The 22,985-nt window shown below is 35.7% G+C and overlaps 1 long non-coding RNA gene across 2 annotated transcripts in view; it reads right to left on the bottom strand.

Moving 5' to 3' along the window:
* Positions 1–724: 724 nt before the first annotated feature.
* The window catches only part of LOC121100192, a 131,603-nt gene continuing 109,342 nt past the window's right edge, over positions 725–22,985 (bottom strand). The window contains exons 2-4 of one of the 2 annotated variants that reach the window (XR_005831918.1): positions 17,941–18,079; positions 1,636–1,778; positions 725–1,286 (exon numbers count right to left, since the gene is read on the bottom strand). This is a non-coding gene — a long non-coding RNA (uncharacterized LOC121100192). Of the gene's footprint in view, positions 1,779–17,940; positions 18,080–22,985 lie in introns of both variants that reach the window. The other variant, XR_005831917.1, reaches the window with a different exon arrangement.

Here is a 22,985-nt window from a genome sequence, read left to right as displayed (position 1 = left end):
ACCTTTTGTGAATGTCTGGCCTAAGATAATTGCTATGCCATGGACCACGATATTGGACAATTTAATTCTGTTTAATTCAACAAAATCTTTATTTTATGCTAACCTGTGACCCCATTGCTATGTTAGTCTCTCTGGGGATATTAAAAATATGTAAGACATGGCCCATAACCTCAAGGAGTTAAGGATATAATTGAAGGAGCTTACAATGCAGTTGGTTTTTAAAAAGGTAGGGGAGGAAAAGGTATTAGAAATTGTTAGAAGAATTAATTCTTCATTTTATTGCCTTTAACATATGAGCACGGACAATCAAGAAATCGTCATACTTTGGAGGAAAAATGAATATGTAGAAATAAAATGGGAACCCAAGCTTTTATATTGTGCCTCAAGCAACAAAGCCTCCTTGTTCTGTTTTTCTGCAGAGTAAGTGAAGAGACGTACAGGATTAGATATATAATGTGTGGCCACTCTTCAGTAACCACTATTGAACTTCAAAATGAGTTTAGTCATTAGCTTTGACAAATGAGGAGCCTGTTATTGATTTTTACACATGTCTATCATGGGATCTATTTAAAAAGAACAGTCAATTCCAAGAAAGATTATGTTAATCTTATTGGTTTGATTTCCTAATGGGAGGAGGCAGAACAGGGAATAAAAGGAGAGGTCCAGAAACTGGCAATATCTGTATCATTTGCTTAAATCAATTCGTAAAACAATTTGGAAAAAAAAAAATCAAGTGCATCTGTCTTTTCTAAGAAAGCTAAGACTATATTGATAAATCATTCCAGACAATGTTAACCAACAGCTTGAGAAGTTCACGCAAAAGGACATTGACAGGAGGGATGCAATTACTAATTTATTTGTCTTTTTATGGTTCAGTTAAGAGTATCTTAGGTAGTCGAGCACATGGCAGCTCGTCAAACTTCACAGGGTAGCTGTCAGAGTTTTGACTGACGTACAGGCGCGACTCGCTCACGTTTGCCCTTCCTTTCAACGGAGTGCACACAGGTAAGACAGCTTGTTGGTAATTTTTATTTAACGCTCCCAGGATCTGTGGCTGCCTGTTCATTGAAAGTTCTGACAATAAAATCCCACTCCCTGAAATTTCCAAGGTTTCTGCTGCAAGCGCTTCTCCATTTCAACAAGATCTTCCTCTGGGATTACACAACTCTTTAGGGTCTTTTCTGATGCTTTCTGATCTTGTAGACAGCTGTTTAGTATGTTGGAGACCGTTGTATTTTGTTTTTTTGTTTGTGTGTGTGTGTGCGTGAGCTCCACTGGAAAGGCATCTAAAAGAAAAATAAAACACGAGGAATTAGCAGTGCAAAGGCACAGCGGGGCTCCAGGGAGGGCTTCCTAAGTCTGAATTGGCAAATGCCAACTTGTACCCAGTTTGATAATTTTCAACCTTCCCCACACTCCTTCTCCCCATTCCAATCCACTCATTAAATAACACTATTCATTCCACGGTAATCTTTGATGTTGGTCCTAGAATTTTACTTTATTTTTCTAAAAATTGAATCTTCTAGTCTAAATCTTCTTTCAAACCGGCTTAAGTCCTGGACTGTTTGGGGTTAGAGCAGAAACCTTTCATTCATACAGGCAACCACAGACCCATTTTCACACCACTTCACATACCTGGGTAATGTCTGAAGATGGCGAATTGTAGCATGGCCTTGAAATGCCTACCGTGGTAAAGGCAGCCACTGAGCACCCCTCATCCAGGAACTTCATTCAGCCATCTGGGATTAGATCAGTGGCACCTTCAGAGACCAGTCATCCTATTTCAAAGGTCACGCAAAGCTATCAAGATTTGGTTCCCAACATGAAACCCAAAACTTGATGCGTGTTCTCACATGGAAAGGCTGACAGGCTAGGACAGAAGGCTTGATGGGCACATCTTTTGAAGGCACACTCTTGCAATTATTAGGAGTATTTTTCCCCAAAGCACGGCAGTCATGGGGTACGTTCTCATTGTATTCCTTCACGTTTTGGAATTCTACTCTAACAGAATGATAATCATTTCATAAAAGGATATTTTATCACAGCATAAGAATGTAGGAAGAATATAAACTCAGAATGAAGTCCAGTTCTTTACATTGAACAAATGTAGCTTTATGCAAAAAAAAAAAAATCATCTCATTGTTTTATCAGGAAAGAAAAACTTGATTATTCTGCAGAAAAAAAAAATCTTCAGGGCCTCTAAAAACAACAAAATGCATTCCTTGCTCAACCCACTTGTATACTGGGGCTTTTTTAAGGTCTGAATACATCCTTGAACAATGTGAGAAGCATGAAAAAAGAGTGCTAGGCAACTTACATACTGAAGCTTCACATTTTTGCGTAGAAGGTACACCTATTATCCCTATTTTTATTGTTTAAAGCAAACCTCACAGCCCAGTCCAGCACAACAGGTTGGAAGTAAAGCATACTCTTGCGTGAAGCAGCTCTGGGTACTAGTGGGTATTATCTAGTCCTCATTTTAATCTTAAACCCCGGTGTTGTTGTTGTTTCATCTTTGCATTCTAAGCACCCATCATGCTTTCTATTCAATAATTATTTTTAAATAATCCAGGGTATTATTTAATAATTGTATCAGGACTTAAACTGAGCTGTTTGACTCCTGTTCTTCCCACCCCCCGGCCCCCACCCCCAAAACCTGTTCCAGCAGCCCATCGGATACCGTTAAGCATGTACAAAGACGGTGCATATTTACAAAGAAGACAGAGGCCACAGAGTGCTCCCCTATCTTATGACAGGTGATTTATCTTGACTTTTGAAGAAAATAGGTGTAGAGGGAAGGTGGCTCACCCAAGGTCCTATAATAAGTGGTAGAACAAGAGCTCAGATTGAGGCTCCTGCCTGGATCCCTGAACCCTACTGAGTTGGCAGGTATGGTGTGGCTTGGCAGCCCCGATGGCAGCACAAGGGTCTTCTTGACATCCATTGCCTCGTGTCAGTTTCGAGTTCAGTTATCTTTAAACATTTGCCTTGTGAGCTTTTCATCAAGTTCCAATTCACTTTGAATGGAAAATCTTGCCCTTGGTTTCTACAAATCTGTTGAGTCAGTCCTTTGCCCTGACATGTCTCCAGTGACTTTCTTGGCAAGCAGAGAATTACCTGCCACAGTGGGAAATGCTAAAGCTCACATCAGACCTGCAGACGTGGCCCAAGTTTCCCTTATGGTGCGCGCTTGTAACTTCAGTGTCGGTCAAGGTGACACCAAATCAGAAGCTTCTTCTAGAGGAACTGCCCCACAAAATCTGATTGCAAACTTGTTATGGGACTTAGTAGGATTGGGTTTTTAAATATCATGATCATATTGATTTTTCATGTTTTAATAATTTATTTTCCTTATTGTACAAGCTTTATTTTCTTGTTGCTGTCTTATAGTAATCTATACTATGTTTTATTGGCTGATGAACATTCAAATTTAGCTTTACTGTGAAGCACCAGGAAGATAGAAAAGGATGCTATTTGTAAATATCACCTGGAAAGAATCCCATTCCACTTGCTAAATTTCCATTGATACTCAGCAAACTCCACGTGCTATCAAAAGGCGGTCTCTTTGGTCAGCTTATCAAATTCTCCCTGACATTTTGTCTCTGGGTAAAAGCAGGTTTTTGAATCGCCAGAGAGAATGTTTGCCTGATCTTCCCCCCAAAGTATACAAAGATCAGATAGCTACATTAGGAACAGGACTTAGATATATTTATATTCGTTGAAGTTACAGAAAGATCAAGCGTTTTCTTAGAAAATCATTTTACCCTGATAGGAATGTGGTTGTGTTAGGTCTTGAGGATTATTCCTTACTCTGTGGCTTCTGTGAAGTCCAGATGTTGTCAAGATGGTGGTATGTGTGAAAACCATCTATTTAGGAAGATTTGACCTCTTAGACATTCCCTGGAGGTAAATAAGTTTAACACTTTGAAGTTCAAATGTGAAAGTAGACATTTATAGAATAAGATTTTGCAATGTCCTAGAAATTAAAATAGGTATTACATCAGTTAAGTCTATAATTTCCTTACTTTAATATGCTGATAAAGCTCACTTACCTATAATTAAGAAATGTAATAAAATGGTAATTTATTAAATGAAAATTGAAAAACATGCCAAAGTTGATTTTAGTTTTGAGAAGATTGAAATCTTTTTAATATTTAGGAAAATAGGAGATTTACCTTTGAAAGAGTTAAAATTTGTGTGTATATATAGTTTTATCTGTAAAATGGTGTAAATATCACTCAAAATGATTGTCTACACTAATAAGACAATGGTAACTTTGCTGCCATTGCTTTAGAATTGTTTTCTTTCTTTTTTTTTTTTCTGTCAGTAACTTTCATCAATCAAGTGCTTACGTATTTGTGGGTCTATTTCCGGACTCTTCTGTTCCATTAGTCTATTTGTCCTTGTACCTACTGGTACATTGCTAATTACTATAGATTTACAAGTCTTGTATCTATTAGTGTAAATCCTTGAGATACGTTCTTTTAGATTATTTTGGTTATTCTTTGTCTTTTGTTTCCATAAAAATTTTAGAATCTGTTTGTCAATATTCACAACATTTTCTAGGAATTTGGATAGCAGTTTCCCCAAAATACAATCTCAATCTATAAATGTACTATATCCCATTCATGTTAGCCTTATTTTCTCTCAGTAATGTTGTAGTTTTCAGTGCAGACAACTTGCATCCTTTTTGTGAGATTTATTCCTAGTATTCGATTTTATGTTCTTATAAATGGTATTAATTTTCATTTTCTAAATGTCTGTTGCAAGTGCATAAGAACACAATTCATTTATATTTATTGATTAACCTTGTAGCCAGGGATTTTGCTAAATTCACTTATTAATTCTATTGGATTTTTAGGTTCTTTTTTGGGGTTTTTAGGAGCACAAGTGTTCTGTTGAATAATTAGTTTTATTTTTACCTTTCCATTCCACATACCTTTCTTTCTTTCCAGCTTTGAGATATAATTGACATATAACATTGTGTAAGTTCAAGGTATACAACATAATTTGATACCCTTATATGTTGCAAAATGATTAGCACAGTAGGGTTAACACTTCCATCGCCTCACAGAATTATCCTGTCTTTTTTTATAGTGAGAACACCTAGAGCTATCTCTCAGCAACATTCAACACAGTATCGTTGTATTATGTCCCAGAACTTCTAACTGGAAATTGGTGACCTCCATCTTTTTAATTTCTATTTCTTGGCATTGCATTAGCTAGGAACTCTAAGTACTTCAGAGAAGCAAAATGTTGCTCTAGTTTTGTGTTTTTAAAAAAAATTATAAATGCCTTTTAAAGAAGTTTCTCTTGATTCTTCAGTTTGCTGAGTTGGTTTGTGTATGCGTGTGTGTATTTAAGTCCTAAAGGGGCATTACCTTTTTTCACATACTTTTCTGGATCTGTGGAAATCATAAGCTTTTGTTCCTGTAATATTTTAACATGATAAATTCAGTTAATTTTTTTTGAATGTTAATCCATCCTGGCATTCCTAGAATAAGCCCAACTTGATGTGCTATCCTTTTTTATATAGGGACCTGGATTGAATTTACTAATAACTTAAGATATTTCTGTCTGCGTTTAAAAAAAAAAAAAAGTTTGGCCCATAATACTGTTTTTTTTTTTTTAATGTTCTTATTAGGTTTTGGTTACATGGGTTTATACTATTCTCCTAATATTAGTTAGAAAGCATTCCTACTCTTTGACCATTGCAAGCATTGTGCAGGATTGGTGCCATTTTTTTTTTTCTTCTGATATTTGGAATAATTTACCTGTGAAGCTATTTGGGCCAGAAGTTTCTCCTGTGGAAAGATTTTAAATTAAGTATTCGATTTCTTTAAAATAATAGGACAATGCAGTTTTTCATTCCTACTTGTGTCCATTTTGGTAATATGTTTTTCATAAGATATATTCATCTTACATAATTTTTCAAATGTGTTGAGTTATTCACCATATTTGTATCTATTGACCTCCTTCATCCATTTTGCCCATCTCACACCGCTTGCTTCTGGCAACCACCTGGCTGTTCTGTTACCTATGAGCGTGGTGTTTGTTTTGTTTGTTACACTTAACATACTGTCTGTAAGATCTATGTTGTTGTAAATGATAAGATTTCCCTCTATGGCTAAGTAATCTATTGCATGTATATTTATTTTATCTGTTTATCCATTGATGGACACTGTTTTGTATCTTGGTTATTGTAAATAATATTGCAATAAATAGAAGGTGCACATATTTTTTGGAGTTAGTGCTTTTCATTTTCTTTGGATAAATATCCATAAGTGGAATTGCTGGATTGAGTAGTAACTCTATTTCTAATTTTTTATGAGCCTCTATGATGTTTTCCATGGTGGCTGCACCAATTTACCAACAGTGCCCAAGTGCTCCCTTTCCGCCACATCCTTGCCAACACTTCTTATCTCTGGTCTTTTTGATAGTAGCTACTCTAACAGGCGAGGGGGTATCTCATTGTGGTTTTACTTGGCACCTACCTGATAACTGATGTTGGGCATCTTTTCATGCATCTATTGGCCGTCTGTAGGTCTTCTTTTGAAAAATGTCTATTGAGACCTTCTGCCCATTTTTTAATCAGGTTGTGGGGGTTTTTTGGTGTTTTTGTTTTGTTTTTGAGTTGTAGGAGTTTACATATTTTGGATATTCACCCCTTCCCTAAGTTGCCTTTTTGTCTTGCTAATGGTGTCCTTTGCTGTACAGAAGCTTTGTAGTTTGATGTACTCCCACGTTGAGTTTTTTATTGCTTTTCTTTTGGGCATCGAATTAAAAAAATCATCACCAAAACTGATGTCAAGAAGTTTACCACCTAGTTTTATTCTAGGATTCTTATTGTTTCAGTTATTATTTTCAAATCTTTGGTGCATTTGGGTTGATTTTGGGTATGATGAAAGATATTGGTCCAGTTTTATACCTTTGCACGTGGCTGGCCAGTTTTTCCAGCACCATTTATTGAAGAGACTATCCTTTTCTCTTTGTATATTCTTGATTCTTTTGTCCTAAATTGACCATAAGTGCATAGGTTTATTTCTGGACTCTCCATCCTGTTCCATTGAAATGTGTCTGTTTATATGCTAATACCATACTGCTTTGATTACCATAGCTTTGTATTATTGTTTGGAAAAAAAAAAAAAAGGAAACATGAGACCTCCTGCTCTGTTCTTCTTTCTCAAGATTGCTTTGGCTATTCAGGGTCTTTTGTGATTCCATACACATTTTGGGTTTCTTTATATCTGTGAGATACGCCGTTGTAATTTGGATAGCACTTGCACTGGATCTGCAGATTATTTAGTGTAGTATGGACATTTTACCAATATTAACTCCTCCAATCCATGAGCACAATATATCTTTCCATTTATTTGTGTCGTCGCCATTTTTTTTTCACCAATGTCTTATAGTTTTCAGTGTATAGGTCTTTCACCTCATCGGTTAAATTATCCCGAGATGTTTTATTCTTTTTTATGCATATGTAAATGGAATTGTTTTCTTAAATTCTTTGTTAGATTATCTGTGTATAGAAATAGAACAGATTTTTGTGCTTTGATTTTGTATGCCCCAATTTTACTCAATTTGTTGTTTAGTTCTTTTTTTTTTTTTCTTGGTGGAATCTTTGAGGTTTTCTATATATAATATGTCATCTGGCAATAGTGACAGTTTCACTTCCTCTGTTCTACTTTGAATTTATTTTTCTTGCCTCATTGCGTGGCTATGACTTCCAGTACTATGTTGAATAAAAGTGGCAGATTGGGCATCCTTGTCCTGACCTGGGTCTTAGAAAGTTTTCAGCCTTTCACCATTGCGTATGTTAGCTGTAGTTTTATCATATATGGCCTTTATTATGTTTAGGTATGTTTCCTCTATACCCACACTGCTGAGAGTTTTCATCATAGATGGATGTTGAATTTGTCAAATGCTTTTTCTACATCTATTGAGATGATCATATGATTTATTAGTGCATAATGCTTGCTAAAGGAATATGTGAGTATAGTTTGTTTAGCATTAGTACAGAGTCTAAGTAGTAATAGAGGGAAAATTATAATTCCTTAAAGGCATGATTGAGTCAAAGTAAGCAAAGTGGAATTGCATGCATCTTTTTACTTTTATTCAAGTATAGTTGACACACAATGTTACACTAGTTTCAGGTGTACCACCACTTTTATACTATGTTCACAAGTATAGCTCCCATCTGTCACCATCCAACACTATTATAATACCACTGNNNNCCTACACTGTACCTTTCATCTTTGTGACTTACTCATTTCACAAGTGGAAGCCTATATCTTCTCCTCACCTTCACGCATTTTGCCCATACCCACACCCCCTTTCCCTCTGGCAGTCACTAGGTTCTCTGTATTAATGTGTCTGTTTCTGCTTTGTTCCTTTGCTTTGTTTTAGATTCCACATATAAATGAAATCATATGGTAATTGTATTTCTGTCTTATTTCACTTAGCATAATACCCTGTAGGTCCATCTACGCTGTTGCAAATGGCAAGATCTCGTATTTTTTATAGAAGCATAATATTCCAGTGTGTGTGTATCATGTCATGATTACTCATTCCTTTACCAATAAGCATTTAGTTTGCTTCCATATCTTGACTATGGTAAGTAATGCTGCTATATACATAGGAGTGCATTTATCTTTTCAAATTAATCTTTTCACTTTCTTTGGGTAAATACTCAGTAGTGAAATTACTGGATTGTATAATATTTGTATTTTTAAGTTTTTGAAGGAACTTCCATACTGCTTTTCACAGTGGCTGTACCAATTTTCATTATTAATGGAGCATGGGATCCCTTTATTTCCATATCCTGGCCAACACCTCTTATTTCTTGTCTTTTCGATACTAGCTATCCTGACAGAGGTAAGGTGATAGCTCATTGTGGCTTTAATTTGCATTTCCTGAGTGTGATGTTAAGCAACTTTTCATGTGTCTGTTGCCATCTGTATGTCTCATTTGGAAAAATGTCTCTTCGGTTCCTCTGCTCAATTTTTAATTAGTTTATTTTTGATACTAGCTTTGTAAGTTCTTTTATGTATTTTGGATGTTACCCCCTTAACAGATATATCATTTCAAAGTATCTTCTTCTATTAAGCAGGTTGCCTTTTCATTTTGTGCATAGGTATCTTTGTGCAAACATTTTTTATTTAGGTATATTTCCAATAGATTATTTTTGCTTTGGATTCCTTTGCCTGAGGAGACACACCTAGAAAAATGTTATTCTGGTTACTGTCAGAGAGATTAATGCCTTTCTTTTTCTTCTAGTGCTTTTATGGATTCAGGCCTTACATTTAGGTCTTTAATCCACTTTGAGTTTACTTTTGCATAGAGTGTAAGAAAGTGGACCTGTATCTTTGTTTGGCATGTAGCAGTCTACTTTTCCCAGTACTATTAATTAAAAAAAAAAAAAAAAAAAACCTCTTTTCCCCATTCTATATTCTTTGTTGTGTATTACTGACCATATAAGCATGGGCTTATTTCTAGCATCTCTATTCTGTTCCGTTGATACGTCCATTTTTGTGCCAGTACTATACTATTTTAATTACAATAGCTTTGTAGAATATCTTGAAATCTGGAATTGTGATACCTCATATTTAGGTCTTCTTTTTCAAGATTGCTTGGTTATTTAAGGTGTTTTGTGGTTCCATACACATTTTTGGATTATTTGTTCTAGTTCTGTGGAAAACGTTGTTGGTATTTTCATAGAAATTGCATTGAATCTCTAGATTGCTCCAGGTAGTATGAACATTTTAACAATATTCTTCCAATCCATGAGCATCGAGTATCTTACCTTTTGTGTCATCTTTGATTTCTTTCATCAGTGTTTTATAGTTTTCAGAGTCCAAGTCTTTCACATTCTTGGTTAAGTTTATTTCTAGGTATAGTCTTATTTTTGGTTTAACTACAAATGAAATTATTTTCTTAATGTCTCTTTCTGCTACTTTGTTATTAGTGTACAGAAATATAATAGATATTTGAATATTAACTTGTATTCTGTAAATTTACTGGATTCATTCTAATATTTTGGTGGAGTCCCTAGGGTTTTCCATGTATAGTATGCCATCTGCAAATAATGACATTTCCACTTTTTACTTACCAGTTTGGGTGCCTTTTATTTCTTGTCTGCTTGCTATGGCTAGGACTTCCAGTGGAATAAAAGTGGTGAGAGTGGATATCCTCATCTTGTTCCTGAACTTAGCAAAAAACCTTTTTACTATTAAGTATGATGTGAGCTGTGGTTTTATCATATATGACCTTTATTATGTTGAGGTATGTTCTCTCTAGACGGATTTTGTTTTTATCATGAATGCATGAATGCATACTGAAGTTTGTCAAATGCTCTTTCTGCATCTATGGATAGGACTTTTATCTTTTATTTTGGTAATGTAACATATCACATTGATTTGCAAACACTGAACCATCCTTGCCCCTGGAATAAATCCCATTTGATCCTGATGAATGATCCTTTCAATGTATCATTGAATGCGCTTTGCTAATACTTTGTTGAGGATTTTTTATTTATGTTTATCAGGGATATTGGTCTATAGTTTTCTTTTTTATGGTGTCTCCCTCTGGTTTTAGTATCAAAGTAATGCTGCCCTCATAGAATATATGTGGAAGCTTTTTTATTTTTCTTGAATAATCGAGAAGAAGCATGAACTCTTCTTTAAATGTTTGATAGAATACACCTGTAAATCTAACTTTAGAGTTTTGTTGGAAGTTTTTAATGTACTGATTCTATCATTAGCAATAATTGGTCTGTTCAGATTTTCTGTTTTTTTCCTGACTCAGTTTTGGAAGATTGTATGTTTCTAGGAATTTATCCGTTTATTTTAGTTTGCCCAATTTGTTGGTACATAACTTTTCATAATATTCTCTTATAATCCTTTGTATTTCTGTGGTGTTAGTTCTTATATCTGCTCTTTCATTTTTGATTTATTTGGTTTCTTCCTTTTTTCTTGATGAAGCTAGCTAAAGGTTTACCAATTTTGTTTATCTTTTCAAAGAACCAACTCTGGGTTTGATTTTTTTTTTTTCTATTGTTTCTTCAGTCTCCATTTATTTCCACTATGATCTTTATTATTTTCTTTCTTCTACTAACTTTGGGCTTTGTTTGTTCTTTTTCCAATTCCTTTAGGTGTAAGTTTGTATTTTTTGAGATTTTTCTTATTTCTTGAGGTAGGACTACATCACCATAAATTTCTGTCTCAGAATTGCTTTTGCTGTGTCACAAAGATTTTCAGACTGTCGTATTTTCATTTTAATTTGTCTTCATTTTTTTTTAATTTCCTCTTTGATTTGGTCGTTGGCCTGTTGGTTATTTGGTGTTTTTTAGCCTCCATGTGTTTGTGTATTTTCCAGTTTGGGTTTGTTTTGTTTTTCTTTGTTTTGTTTTGTTTGTAATTGATGTCTAGTTTCATACTGTTGGCTGGAAAAGATGCTTAATAGGGTTTCAGTAGTAAATTTATTGAGGCTTGTTTTATGACTAACATGTGATCTATCCTTAATGTTCAATGTGTACTTAAAAAGAATGTGTATTCTGTTGTTTTGGGATGGTTTGCTTTGTATGTATCTATTAAATCCATCTGGTCTGATGTGTCATTCAAAGACACTCTTTTCTTATTGATTTTCTGCCTGGATGATTTATCCATTGATGTTGGTAGGATGTTAAAGTCCCCTACTATTACTAAATTACTGTCAATCTCCCCCTTTATGTCTGTTAATCTTTGTTTTATATACTTAGATAATCCAATGTTGTATGTATAGATATTTATAATTGTTATATCCTCCTGTTGGATTGATCCCTTTTTCTCTATGTAACGCCCTTCTTTGTCTCTTGTTATATTCTTTGTTTTAAATTCTATTTTGTCTGCTAAAAGTATTGCTACCCCAGCTTTTTTGTTTGTTTCCATTTGCATGGAATATCATCTTTCCATCCCTTCACTTTCAGTCTATATATGTGTCTTTAGGTTTGAACAGAGTCTCTTGCGAGCAGCATATCGATGGGTCTTACCATCCGGTTGCTCTTTGTCTTTAAATCAGAGAATTTAGACAATTTCATTTAAAAAATTGAGGGGCACCTGGATGGCTCAGTTGGTTAAGCGTCTGACTCTTGATTCTGGCTCAGGTCATGATCTCAGGGCCATGAAATCCAGCCGCATGTCAGACTCCCTGCTGGGCATGAAGCCTGCTAAAGATCCTTCCTTCCTCTCCTTTGTTCCCTTCTCCCTACTCACTCACTCACTCTCTCAAAAGAAAAATAAAATCATTATTGACAGGTACAGACTCATTACCACTTTGTTAATTGTTTCTCAGTTGTTTTTGTAGCTCTTTTCTGTTCCTTTCTTCTTGCTCTCTTGCACTGATGACATTTTCAGAGTTACTCTTAGCTTTATTTTTTGTGTATTACAGGCTTTTGATTTGTGGTTAACATGTGATTCACACGTAACATCCTAAGTATAGAGCCGTCTACGTAAGTTGATGGCCACTTAAATTCAAACACGTTCTAAAAATCTTCATTTTTATTCCCCCTCCATATTTATATATATACATATATATACATCTGTATATATGTATATGTATAGTCATATTTTACATCTTTTTTATTTTGTGAGTCCCCTTATTTTTTACATATAATTGAAATTATTACTTTTGTCTTTTAACCTTCATCCTAGTTTTATAAGTGATTGCTTTACTACTGTTACTGTATGTGTGCTTTTACTCATGAAATATTTTCATTCCATACTTTTCCTTCTAATCATGGCCTTTTCTTCTCTACTTAAAGAAGTCCGCTTAACATTTCTTGTAAGGCCAGTTTAGTAGTGATGAACTCCTTTAACTTTTCTCTGGGAAGCTCTTTACTTCTCTCCCAATTCCGAATGCTAATTCCCTGGGTATTCTTGGTTGTAGGGTTGTTGTTGTTGTTGTTCTTTTCTCCTTCAGCACTTTGATACATCATGCCACTTTCTTCTGGCCTGAAAATTATCTGCATAAAATCAACTGATAGACTTCTGAGGTTTTCCTTTTACATAACTAGTCGTTGCTTTTTTCTTTTTAAAATTTTCTATCTTTAATCTTCAGTAGTTTAATTATTAGATGTTGTGGTGCAGACCTCTTTGAGTTCATCTTGTGTGGAACTCTCTGTGCTTTCTGAACCTGAAGCTCTGCTTCCTTCCCAGGTAGGGAAGTTTTCAGCTATTATTTCTTCGTACAAGTTTTCTGCCCCTTTCTCTCTCCCTTCTGGGACCCTTATAATGTGAATGTTTGCTTGATGTTGTGGAAAAGATCTTAACCTATTCTCATTTTTTAAATTCTTTTCTTTCTTTTTGCTGTTCTACTTGGATGCTTTCCGTTACCCTATCTTCCAGATCATAGATTTATTTTTCTGGATCCTCTAATCTGTTGATTCCATCTAGTATATATATTTTTTCATTTTTTATTGTATTGTTCAACTCTTTTTAAACATTTTCTATCGAAGAACTTCTATCGAAGTTCTGAGTTCGTCCACTCTTCTCTTCAGGCCAGTGAGCATCTTTATGACCATTACTCTGAACCCTTTATTAGGTATATTGCTTAACTCCATTTCATGTAGTTCTTTTTTCTGAGGTGTTGTCTTATTTTTCCATTTGGAGCATATTTCTGTCTCCTCGTTTTGCTTGACTTTCTATATTTCTTTTCTGTAAATTAGGTGGGACAGGTCCCTCTCCTAAACTTGAAGCAGTGGTCTTGTGTATGGTCATCCTCTGTGTAGACTGGGTGTGCCTGGTAGCTTTGGCTGGCTGGCATGGTGGGGGAGACGTCCCAAGGCACCTTGTGCAGGGGCTGCCTTGGCAGGATGGCTGAAGCTGAAGTGGGCTTGGGCTAGGGTATTCCCAGGCCTCTCTCTGCAGAAGTGCCCTGGCAAGTCATCCAAAGCCAAGGTGAACATGGGTGATCCCTGAGCACCCTGCACCAGGGATGTTCTGAGAAGTCATCTCGAGCCAAAGTTGTCCAGGTCTGGAGTATTCCAGGGTGATGTCATTTTGGCAAGATGGCTGGAGCTATGGTGAATACTGCCAGAAGTGTTCATCATCCTGGGGCTGCCTTGGTGGGTCTGCTGGTGTGGGCTAGGAGTCTAGGTCTCCTGAGGCAGGAGACCACCTATGGCACCTGGACTCTGCTCCTCTCTGGATTATCATGGTGGAAGGGGAATGTAAGCCATGGCATTTGCCAGCCCCTCTGACCTAGAGAGAGTTCCAGCAGTTTGGAATGTTTGGCGGGGTTCCAGGGCCTGGTTTCTTTATACTTCAGTTGCTCTTTTAAACACCAGTGCTGTTGTTGTTGTTGTTGTTGTTGTTGTTGTTTTAATGTCCCAGGGCAGAAGAATCTGTTCACAATATCTCCATACTATCCCTCCCCACTGGAATTTGCAGCATTGGGGGTGGGAGTTCCTTTATTTACTGTGTCTCATCTCTCTTATTCTCTATGTGGTCTCTCAGTCTTTTGTCACACAGGAGCTGCTCAGTAAGTCCTCAGTGCTTTGTCAGGAGGAATTGCTCCATAAATAGGTGTAGATTTGATTTGCGGAGGAGGTGAGTTCAGGGTCTTCTACACTGTCATTTTGGACCCTTCCTGCTCATAATTTTTGTCTTGATTTTGTTAATGTGTCGTATCACCTTGCTTGATTTGTGGATGTTGAACCATTCTTGCGTGCCAGGAATAAATCCACTGATCGTGGTGTATTTCTTAATTTGATTTGCTAATATTTTGTTGAGGATTTTTGCATCTATGTTTATCAGGGATATTGGCCTGTCCTACTCTTTTTTTGGTGGGGGGAAGGGGGCTTGTTTTTATCTGGTTTTCGTACAGGGTAATGTTGGCCTCTTAAAATAAGTTTGGAAGGGTTCCTTACTCCTCTGTTTTTTGGAAGAGGAGTTCAAGAAGGATAGGTATTAATTACTCTTTAAATGTTTGGTAGAATTTACCATTGAATCCATTTGGTCATACACTTTTGTATGTTAGGTTTGTATGTTAGGTTTCTAGCTACCAATTCAGTCTCCCCACTGTTCAGTCTGTTCAGATTTTATCTTTCTTCAGGATTTAGTCTTGGTAGGTTGTGTATGCTTCTAGGATTATCCATTTTTAGGTTGTCCATTTTGTTGATGTATAAGTGTTTACGGTAGTCTGTTATTTTTTTTGCTATCAGGCATAACATCTCTTCCATTTCTAATTATTTCAGTCCTTTTTTATTTTCATGAGTTTGTCAAATTTGTCCTTCTAGTCCGCATTTCATTTAAACTTTTTCTGAACTCAATTTCATTCCTTCTATTAATTTTGAGCTTTGTTCTTTTTCTAGTTACTTGAGCTATAAAGTTAGGTTGAGATATTTCTCATTTCTTTATGTAGGCATTTATCACTATGAACTTTCCTCTTAGAACTGCTTTTGCTGCATCTTAAGTATTGGTATATTGTATTTCCATGTTTATTTGTCTCAAAGTATTTTTTGTTTTAATTTCTTCTTTGACCCATTCATTGGTTATTCAGTAGCTGTTTAATTTCTACATATTTGTGAATTATCTAGTTTTCTTTTTGTAATTGATTTCTAGTTTCATACTGCTGTTGAAAAGATGTTTGTTTGATAGGATTTCAATCTTCCTAGACTTGTTTTGTGACCTAACATATCATTTATCCTGGAGCGTGTTTCATGTGCACTTAAGAAGAATTTGTATTCCATTGCTTTTGGATGAATGTTCTGTATACATCTGTTAAGCTAAAAACTTATAGATTAATATTCAGCTGTTCATTTCTTACCATCTGGCCAGCAATTATAATGACCTTTTCTCAATTATTGAACGGTTTTTTTTAGAACATTTGACACTATTTTCTATTTCATCTTGAATATTCTTCTTATATAAACTGTGAAACTGAACTAACCTGTTTTCTCTTCAGATTTCTCCTTTCCATACAGTGTACGTAGTAGATTTTCCCACTCTCGATTTTCTTTCTATACTGTTTTATAATTGCTGCTATAGAATAAATGAAAATATTCCTTCAAACTACAGTTTCAAATTTGCCATTGCCTGCTGGACACACTATTGCAAAAGATGTGTGAACTTCCAACTTAGCATTCTAAAATAAGTTTTTACCATCTATTCCATTGCCAAATTCTAAACCAAAAGCTCCTATATAGATTTTCACATATTATCATTCCCCAGTTATCCGACCTTGAAATCTTAATCTTCAATTATACAAACTTTTCAATTGCTAAATTAGTATTCCAACTCTAATCTAGCATACATTCATCTTGATTTCATTTTCTTTCTGATTTATCAGAAAAATTTTTTTTTTCACCTTAACTTAGACTATTGACTAGGCTCCTAAATGATCTCTCAAACTCTAGTTTTTCCCTTTAGCAGTGTCTCCAAACCATCTGATCATTCCTTCCTATTGCTCAGGGGAAAAAAAAAAATTAGAAAATAAATGTTCTTTACTATCGCCAACAACGAAGCCTGAAAATCCTAACCTGGCTTTATTTTTTTATTTGAGAGAGAGCGAGAGAGCACATGCACAAGCTGGGGGGAGGGGTGGAGGTAAAGGGAGAGGCAGACTTCCTGCTGAGCAGGGAGCCCCAAGCAGGGCTTCCTCCCAGGACCCTGAGATCATTACGTGAGCCAAAGGCAGACGCTTCACTGACTGAGCCACCCAGGTGCCCCGAAGCTGGCTTTATTGATCCACCTGTTATCTTTACCTACACTTTTTTCTCTGTTCTATATCTTCTACTGTTATGCATATATTCCCAAGTTCTTACCAGGATAAATTAATCCCTATTTTCTGAATGTAACCTGCCATCCCCTACCTTACACCTTTGTGAGCTTTTTGTGCAAAAATAGCACAGAGTGGAATGAGATTTAGCCATTTCTTTGTCTGTGTCAGCCACCTCAAATATATAAAACTCAAGAGAAAACACCAGGAACGGGTATTGAAAATATAACTTGAAGACAAGGGGTCTATCTTTAAAGCTCCTGATAACCAATTATTGCTCCTAAGTCTGTCCCACATTAAAATATGGAAGCAACCACTCTTTTGAAACCTTTCCATCCTATTAGGTGTGAGCTCAAATTCTAACTCATCCATTCCATTTTATTTTTTTAATTGCAAGAATTCCTCCCGATACTTCTTTAACTTTTTCTTTGTCTAATGAGCGATATTCTGGATGGTATTATATGGCTTTATGTACCGACCCTACCCCTACTTATTCATAAACATGATGAAGAGATGGTTTATAATACTGATTTCTATATACTCCATATCATCCAGCACAGGCATTCAAATATTTGAACTATTAGAGTTTGCTAAACTTGCTGCTTAAATACAGCCAGATCCTTTCCCCTTTTAATTGGGTCCCTTTTAGGTGGCTTTTGCTCTGATATCGTAAGTCACTATGTATTAGTGAGAACAGAGGTACCTATTTGGCTTGTTCTCTACTGACCAACTTTCATTTTCCTTTAAAATTATTCTCTACTTCCTTCAATATATACCATCCTTGTGGAGAAATATATGTCCATCCATACATATTCATATGCACACACTTGAATAAACATATGTAATATCTCTATATACACCTAAGTTATGACTGCTAGGACTTCTTCAGATGATAAAGTTCTTGAAATCTATGACAATGACTTACATGTTTAACATTTTATATCTTGTCACTACCTTGCCCAATGCCAGACACATATACAGAGTCAGTGCTTAATAAATGTTCATCGCTTCAAATTTTAGTATTTTTATAAACCCAAGATATGGAACACTGATTTTAGTCTTGTATATTTGCATATGAAATCAGCAATTTTTAATACCTTCATATGGGAACTAAAATTGGGACTGCTTTTCACGCCTCAAATGTGATCTCCAAGTCCCATAAAAAAACAAGAAAAAAACACTTACCACTTTTGGGGGAGGGGAGATTTTTTCCCCTCAAAAAGCAAACTGAGAGATCTGCGGAATGCCGTGTACAGTTACGAATTTGGAGTTATCCTGAAGCTGGCAAACTTCTGCATTTTCCACATCTGGGCCAGCATCTGTTCTGTTGTTAGAAGAAAATGAGAAAAATGGGGTAAACATCACAGCATAAAATCAAATTCTACAAATCTAGCAAATGTATTTACTTATTGTTGATCAAGTGGCCAAGAAGTGGTGTGATGCCCATACTAAGATGCCTTGATAATTACATTTCTTAACTCCCTTTAGAAAATGCCATACTCCAAGCCTGGGAATAACAAGCTTTTGCATAACAGCACAGGGCCTATAAATAAGAAACTCATTAAGCTACCTGTAGCAGGCCTCTACCCCAGCCCTGCACTGGCTTGGGGAGCTTAATGAGGTGATAATGAGGAGAAAATGGTTTAGCTCCTTTTTTGGCCTGGTTTGCGATGGGTAGGGAAATATCAGTCTTCAGTGAAACAGCCACCATAGAGCCCAATTCGTCATTCAGGGTGGGTCTATACCAGAGAAATAATTTGCTTCTAGGCCCTGTAGTTATTTGGCTCCCCTGTCTATGGAAACAAAGCAAGCTATTCATTCACATTTGAAGGGACTGTCCGAATAACACCAATAAAGGGTGTTAAACTAGCTGGTCATTAGCATTTGAAGGGAATGGCCAAATAACACCAACAAAGGGTGTTAAACCAATCCACATTGTAGGTGGGGGGGTGGGAGCACTGTGCAATTCTAAGTGGATTAATGCCAGCATTATTTTCTCACTATGAGCCCAGCCTTCTCTGTAAGATTTCATATTCATTCATGGCTGGACCAAACCGTCTTGGCTATGCTCTCCCCTTCTTTTTCCCTATAAAGAAACTGAAGCAGTGAGCTGGGATTAAGAATATAACATTTAGCATGTTAAAGACCAGATTGAGATCAGATCACCAAACTGTTGGGCATCCAGGCCACAATGCCAAATTCAGTAGGGCATTCTACGGCAGTCCCCAAGAGGGGTCCTTGAAGAATAGACCAGTGATCAGTTTCATTTGATTTAAGCTTTTCTCAGGCCAAATGCTGCTGCTGCTGCTAACCCTCAAAATAACAGAAAAACCAAGAGAGAAAAGTGGAATTGGAATCTCGAGAGGAAAATACCAATGATCACTCGGGCCAAAGTTCCAACCAAAACGGAAATCCTCTCTAATATCCCTTAGGGAAGGCCATTCGAGTCAAGGATCCATACCGTGGGTATTACTGCTGTTCTACCAGGTGGAATGGGCCACAATGACTGACATGTGGTAAATAACCTTGGAATTTTACTCAAATGATTTATTCTTAAACTATTTTGTGCTATGCCCAATAAACAGTTCATGCTGCTCAACACAGTAAGTGCTAGACCCGAATTCATACCCAGAGAATATAGTTTTCTATAACAAAACACAATTGGGACGCAGAGAACCTACAGACCTGAGCTGATTGTGAAGAGTGAAAATTCAGCAATAATTTCCAAGCAGAGGATTTCAAGTAAATCATGGCCTATTAGACATAGGAATTTATCTCTTCCCCTCACTAAATCAACAACAGAGGATAAAAAAATATTGCAAGCTCACAAGGATAAAGATAGTGGGGGAGATAAAGACAGCCATTGAGAAAGCTGTCCCTTAGATAATTAAAAAAAAAAAACAAGGTTGAACTCTTAATAACCACAAGAGATGAGGGAAGGAAGGGCGAGGCCCCTATGAAGCAAGTCAAGTCATGTAGCAGAAAGGGGTTGGCAGGGGCAACAGTGAGTTCTGAGCCAGGATACAGGAGGAGGCTGAAGCAAGTAGACTGGCTGAACATCTATTCAGCTCTTGAACATTCCATCCCACCTGCCCCAATCACCAGGCTAAGCAAATGTTCCTCCCACACACTTCTTATTCCTGTACCAATTTGCAGGCTATTGGTTAGCTTGATTCACAACTTCTGCCATCATTTTAAAATTAACAGACCCAAAAACTTCATTTCCCTTTTTTTTTTTTTTTTGTCATTTTTCTCTTAAAATTAATCTCTTCTTTGAGTGTCCTCATTTTGGTGAATTTTGCCATTTTTTGCTATTAGGCTATTGTATTTGCCGTGGTTGTGTTGATATTACGGTATTCCTGTGGATTACATGTTCTTCCAGTTTGTGGTTTATCTTTTCATCTGCATAGATTTTAACAGAGAATTATAAAATTGCATTTAAGATTTATTCTTCTTTAGTTAGCATTTATATGTGCGTGTGAGTGCGTGTGTATGTCTTGCCTAAGAAAATCTTTTCAACTCTGAGTTTCTTAAGATAGTCTCCAAAAAGGTAGTCCGAAAGTTTGCAGTTTTGACTGTGATGTTTAATTAGATCTGTTTGGATTTTGTTTTCTTGTATTTTTTGTTGTAAGGCTCTACATTGATACTTCTACCTGGATTCCCCATTTTCACAGAACCATTTAATACAGAGTTCCTCATTTTCCCACAGTCTATAATACCACCTTTCTCCTATATCGTTGCCATACATGCATGTATCTGCTTATAGTTGTTCCTTGATGTTTGTCTATGACTGTACTAGTACCATACTGCCCGAATTACCACAGTTTTATGATGAATTTTATATCTGGTAGAGTAAGCTTCCATCTTCTTCAGGGGAGTTAAGGGATTGAAAAGGTGTGTTTCTTGAATGGTTGGTGGAGTTCTCTGGTAAAAACACCTAGTCCTGGTTTTTAAATACTTTAATACAGAATACATGGTTTTTCAGTCTTTACATTTTTCTAATTTTCAACCTGTCATACAAATATTTCCCATTTCATAATATTGTTCATGTATAATTTCCATTTTTTTAATTTTACTTGGGGTTCTCTTCAAAGAATCACTTCTTTGTAGATACTCTCTTTTGCATTTTTGCTTTTCATTTATAACTTTTATTTCTAGTCTTCTTGTGCTTTAGGTCTATACTATATTTAAGTTTATTGTTCTTTTCTTGTTTTTTTATTTGATGCTTTGATTGTTATTCATCAGCAATTCTTTTTAATAGTTTATGATTGTAAATATCCTTCAGATGATCATTTTTGCTGCATTTAATAAATTTTGCAGAGTATTTAAATTACATTTAGTTTGAAATTTTTGGTCTCCAAATTCTATTTTCTTAAACCATAAGTTATTTTGAGGTATATATATTTATTTTTTAAAGTATGTTTTTAAAACGTTGTTGTTATATTTTATGAAATTGGATTGTCATAAAAAAGCATGGGCCTAAAGCATAGTGTCCTCATCCCAGAATTAGTGTTAGGTAAGTAAATGCTATCCTGGGGTAAATGCTATTTGCTAATATCTTGCACTTACTCTACTTTAAGCTCCCTGCGCCTTTGAATTTATTCATTCTAAGAAATTTTTGCTTTCTCTCTTATGATTTCACCAGTGCATTCAAGCATAATTGTCCTAGTGTATCCAAGATCTAGTTGGTTTCTAGTAGGAAGGCCTTTCATAATATCTGCTTAATAAACTCTAAGAATCTTCTCCAACTACATCTTGGAAATTTCGCAAAGTCAAATGAAAATACAGGGCATTCAAAAGTTTGAAATGCTGTCCAATATTTTTACCTATTCACACTATTCAGCTCTTTCTGTTCTCCAGCTGCATGCTAAGGAAAAAGAGAATGATGCCAAGCATTAGTCTAAAAAGATTTGCTTTAGCTAACTTTGCTTAATTTCAGGCTCACACCAACGCTGGTGTAGATAATTATGTGTATTGATTGAAAAGATCTTCTTTCCTAGCTCTTAGTAAAAAGACAAATGAATAGAATAGATGGGGTTGTCAAATTTTCCTGGCTATATGAAGAGGTGATTGGAATAGATGAGCTCTAAGATGCCTTTCAGCTCTAAGAAAATATGCCTGTGTCTAAAAACAATAAAATAGTATTTCCCATTAATTACCTGCCAGTGAATAATTGAGTGTTAAGTAAACATTGCATTTTCCCTCTGTTAATGGACTAGGAATTCTGAAGTATCTTTTTTCACCCTTTATTCCTTACAACAATCTAATGCCCTCAAGTCACTAATAATTGTTGCTGTATTTACCTGTCATTTATGGATTGAGATTTAATGCAGTCTTTGTTAGTAAATGCAGGGGAATAATCCATCCCTAAAATCAAAGTTCAAGAATGTACCCTTGGAACAGGACTCCAGGGACAGAGCAAACAACTTGTCTTGTGGCCTATAACCAGACAGTTCAGAAAGAACAGGTTTATTGAATTGAAGCAAATCTGACCCAGTGATATTTAAGAAGTCAGAAACCAGGAAGAGGAAACTGAGTTTGTAAGGTTAAGAAAATATACGGAGTGGCCTTGAGAATAATGGTCATGGTCTGTGGAAGCACATATTGAAGGAGTACTTTTGAAAAATGCAGGTGGCGTATATATACAAACACTCACACAAACACGAACTCACATATATAGTCACACGTACACAAACACACACGCACACATAAATGTACAATTTTAAGAATATAGCACTATCTTTTCATAAAAGTCTTAAAAAATGATTTTCTTTTTGCTCAGAATAATTTAAATTTAACTGAAGTAATGAAATGCAAGAGTCCTTAATGGCATTTGCAGGGTCTTAAATATATTCAAAGAAGATTTTAGAAAATAACACTTGCAAATGTTCAATTCTGAGATCAGATTCATAGGAAATCTGTACATGTAACCACTATTGGCTTTAATTGCTATATAATGTAATATAAAAATAATTATTACTATGTATAATTGGCATAATTATATAGGCAATAATTTCACTTCTTAAAAATTAGTAAAATGATTCAAGATTAATGGACTTGTGTGAATTGCACTACTGTAAGGTACAACATTTAAAATATATTTTTCAACTTGAAAGGTTGACAGTTAAAATATATGTGGAGAAGTGAATAGCATACAGATATTCTTATTAAATTAGATAACTCAATAAATCAAAAGAAATTTCTCCCATTAACTTTCTGGGAGTAAATGA

This window comes from Ursus maritimus, unplaced genomic scaffold (genome assembly GCF_017311325.1).
Source record: "Ursus maritimus isolate PB19 unplaced genomic scaffold, ASM1731132v1 scaffold_35, whole genome shotgun sequence".
NCBI lineage: Eukaryota > Metazoa > Chordata > Mammalia > Carnivora > Ursidae > Ursus > Ursus maritimus.
Note: the sequence above shows the minus strand (reverse complement) of the source record. Positions and strands in the feature narration are given on the sequence as shown.